Here is a 4,631-nt window from a genome sequence, read left to right on the forward strand (position 1 = left end):
CGTCCCGATGCATCCCGCACAGCAGGGTTCGCACCGGAACTCGCAAGTATACGACGTCTTGAACACGCCTTCGAGCTGCTAATTAATGAGGTCGCGATCATTCGTACCATACAAAGCGAGATGCACTACGTGAAACACGAATTCGCACGCACCGACGTAGTAGTTCAACAATTAGTAACCAATATGCAAACGATGGCTGGCCCGCAAACACCCAGACTTATTAACATCGAGGAACCTTTATCTCCTACGTTATTTCAACATGGCATCCTCTAATAGTTCGCTAACAATTTGGCAGTGGAACTGCCGCGGTCTCCGCAGAAAGAAAGGGCTTCTCCAACAATTTATCCATAAGCAGACAAACAAACCTGACATCATCCTGGTTCAAGAAGCCAACAGTCCTATTACATTACCTGGATACGATCACTTTATGCAAGGCAGCATCACCAAAAACGATAAACGAACCCCACAAGGAACCCACATACCGGTTACTACCATCACGTACGTAGCTAGGCATATCCCAGCTATTCAAATCGACACCGCCTCTATAAACAACTCAACTCAGGAGCAGGTTATAGTACAATGTCGCCTCAACAATCGAGATGTTATCATCGCCAACGTGTACTGGTCTCCAGGACTCGATTGGCCATCTGTGAGGTGGATAGACGCGTATACACAGCAACACAAGCACATGGACATCCTCCTAGCTGGTGATTTTAATGCGCATAACACATCCTGGGGCTATACGCGCACCACCAAAACCGGGATGCGTCTCGAACGAAAAACTCAGGACAACCGATATACGCTCCTTAACGACACAACGGACCCCACGCGACAGGGTAATAGCGTTGAGCGAGATACTAACCCAGACCTCAGCTGGCACCGCGGTGTGGGAAACGTCACGTGGACGAATCTTCACGAAAACCTGGGCAGTGATCATCACATCATCGAAATCAAGCTAGCTGATCCTCGCATCAAGCCCCGTCCCACTCACTCAGGCCCAAAAACGCACCTCACTGACTGGCACCGGTTTCGATTAGACCTAGACCATGTACACGGGCCGACAGATCTACAGTCCTGGGTCAACGCCATATGTGAAACGAAATCAAAGCACACTAAAAATATCACACGCACCCCTGAACACCCGCAAATAGACTCTCATCTGCTTAACCTTTGGAACAAGCGACACAGACTAGTCCAAAGATGGAAGAAACAAAAAGGAAATCGTGGCCTTCGCAAGGCCATCCGACAAATCACGCTAGAAGCTGAAGAATACGCGCAACAACTTTGTACTGAAAACTGGCTTGAAACGTGTGACCAGCTAAATGGTCAACTGCACACTCCTAAGGTGTGGAAAATTTTACGCACGCTTCTAGGACAGGGCTACACACGACACACAATGGACAAAATTATGATGCACTCTGGCAAGACGCGAGAACAAACAGCAGAAGAAATTTACCAAACGTTCTATCCCATCGGCCCGAGTACACAGCAACTTCCTAGCTATCCACCCGAATCACTCGACCAAATGGACACAGGCATCAACAGCAACTTTACGGTGGGTGAGCTACATGCGGCCCTATCTTCGCTCAAACGAAACACGGCTCCAGGCAAAGACGGTATTACTTACACTACCCTCCGTAACCTCCCACTTCCACAATTAGAACAGCTTCTTGAATACATAAACACCGCATGGGAATCTGGCACCCTTCCACAAGAATGGAAAGCGGCAGTGATAATCCCAATCCCTAAACCCGGCAAGCCCCCCAACTCTATTACCAACCTTCGTCCGATATCCCTCACATCATGTGTAGGCAAATTAATGGAACGCATGGCCCTCAACCGTCTCAATTGGCACATAGAAAGTAGTGACGCTCTCCCCTACACAATGACAGGCTTCCGATCACACGTCAGTACTCAGGACACCATGCTCCGAATCTCGGAGGACGTGTACCAAAATCTTAGCCTAGTCCAAACCCGAACAATCGCGGGTGTAGACATACACAAAGCGTTCGATAACGTACCACATTCAGCCATCCTTACGAACCTTCTGACACTACGACCAGGCGCTCGCCTCTACAACTATATAAAAGCTTTCTTAACTGGTCGTTCTGTACAAATCCAAATAAATGGAGAGCTTTCGACACCTCGAGCACTAAATACCGGCGTCCCTCAAGGTTCCATTCTTTCCCCCACTCTCTTTAATATTGCCCTACTTCACCTACCTGCCCAGCTCAATTCTATATCATACCTGCAACACAACATTTATGCAGATGACATTACAATCTGGTGTTGTCAAGGATCCCTTGGACAACAGGAACACACGATCCAGTCAGGTCTGGATGTCATTCAGAACCACCTGAGCAGTATTGTCCTCAAATGCTCTCCCACCAAATCTGAATTCATTGTAGTTACCAATCAAACAGGTCGTAAAGCAGAAGAGCAACGCGACAGCATCAAGCTCCACATTGACCACAGCCCTATTCCTCGCCGCTCTCACATCCGAATACTGGGATTCCTCCTACAGGACAATGGCAAGGCCCACGTATGGATGGACACGATTCTCCGGCAGCTCAATCAGATTTACCACATGCTAAGTAGAGTAACGCGCAGACAAAGAGGACTCAAGGAACAGGAGCTTCGCAGGATTATCGAGGCCCTTGTGTACTCCCGTGTACTGTACCAGCTTCCTTATCTATCCATTACCAAGACTCAGCTCTCCAAATTGGAAGCAGCGCTCCGAAGATACACCAGACTAGCCCTGGGAGTACCACGATTTGCCGCAAATTTTCTAGTGGCCTCGACTGGTCTTTTTAACACACTTGAAGAACGTACCACTATTTGCCGCCAAGCACATATTGCAAGGCTTCAAACATCCCCCCAAGGCCGCAAGCTCCTCGAGCATCAAGGCTACGACACCACCACCTTGCCTCCTTTTCCACCACCCCCACCTCCACCGTGGGAGTCCCTACCCCGCATCACAGTCATGCCCATACCTCAGCATATGCATCCGGACAAACATGCTGCTTGACGCACACAACTAGTCCAACGGATAGACCGCGAGACACCAAGAGCGGATACCACATATTACTACACAGATGCCAGTCACAGTCCCAACAGAAGCACAACGGCTGTAGTAGGGCCTGGCTATGAGCATATTAATGAACACAGCAATGTCCCGACCGCATCCGCCGCAGAGACCCTAGCGGTTCTTGAAGCCATCACTCGACCTCACCATCCTACTCACCACATTTGCATTCGAACAGATAGCCAGGAAACATGCCGCAGTTTTCGTGACGGTGCGCTACCCGGACATATCCACAGCCTTTTGCAACGTCACCTTGACACGCATCCCTCCCTCCATGTTACCTTGCAGTGGATCCCCGGACATCAAGGCGTAGAGGAACACAACAGAGCTCATGAGCTCACCCGCGTTACGAATTTTCCGGGTCCTCCGTGCCTCTGGCCGTCCGACTATGACCCCAAGGAACACCGAAAACTCTTGCACAAGGAGCGTACATCCCTCTTAAGAGAACTACGTGCTAACACCGCCACAATTATCGCTCCCCCCCAATCCCTCTCGCGGGAGGACAGCGCCATTCTCCGCAGACTTCAAACCAATTCGATCGTGACTCCCCTTTTTCGCCACTATATCCAGGGCCTTGCTGGACGCCCGAAATGCCCCAACTGCGGCGAATACCCCCCTCTAGAACACTGCCTGTGGCAATGCTCCTACATTCAACCTACCCTCCTATCCTCTCTTTCCTCCCTATCCCACAGTCTTCAACCTCACTCATGGACGGACTGGCTTAGTCCACCAACCGATGCCCATATTCTCCTGCCGGCGCTCATTCAGCACGTGAAAAACGTGTTGGGTGAGGACTGGTAGGTGACTAAATACAACTGAGCGCCGGACCTTGGCGTATAAATAAAGAAAGTTTTTTTTCTCTCTCTCTCGACAAAACAGGTCTTTATTGTCCGCATGTCCATAGTTAGCAATCATGTGAACTTATAAATTCCCGAACGCTCATCGCTTGCCGTCGCTAAACACCGCTCATTCATATATCGTCTTCATTGCAAATAAACGTCTTCCTATTTATTCTTATACTTTTCATCGTATCCTTCCTAAGCTGAACTTGCTTGTCTGTCGGTACTTCCGAAAATATTGTAACGGCGTCTGTTTTCTTGAAACTATAATGTAATAACCTTTACATCTTCCAGATCCCGTGAAAGAATATTTTGTGACGTCACGTTTCAGTCGTCATTAAAATGGAGAGGTAAGTACCGTAAATCGCAAAGCATTTCACTAGACGTCAGCTACCAATGGTGTTTTGGAAGATTGAATCTACTGAGCGGGCACTCCTGCAGAAGAAATTTTTATTGACAGATTATTGACACGTCAATCAACAATTGGTTCCTTTTTGATAATATTAGAGAGTTTTAGTAAATCGTGTATTCAGTCCACGCTATTTTTAGCGGGAGCTCGCGCTGCCACTTTGATGCATGCTCTGAAGCGCGCGCCCGCAGAGGTAGCGTGCCTTTGAAAACGATCTACTAAAACTCCCCATTTATTGCGAAAACCGTTGTAACCGCCGAAACGCAACCCCCATATCAGAGAAAAATTATTACCCAGC

At 48.7% G+C, this 4,631-nt stretch overlaps 1 pseudogene; it reads left to right on the forward strand.

The window, feature by feature from the left end:
- Positions 1–259: 259 nt before the first annotated feature.
- Positions 260–3,886, forward strand: LOC115331945 (annotated as a pseudogene).
- Positions 3,887–4,631: the final 745 nt, after the last annotated feature.

Source organism: Ixodes scapularis, unplaced genomic scaffold (genome assembly GCF_016920785.2).
Source record: "Ixodes scapularis isolate PalLabHiFi unplaced genomic scaffold, ASM1692078v2 PGA_scaffold11__112_contigs__length_91849675, whole genome shotgun sequence".
Lineage (NCBI taxonomy): Eukaryota > Metazoa > Arthropoda > Arachnida > Ixodida > Ixodidae > Ixodes > Ixodes scapularis.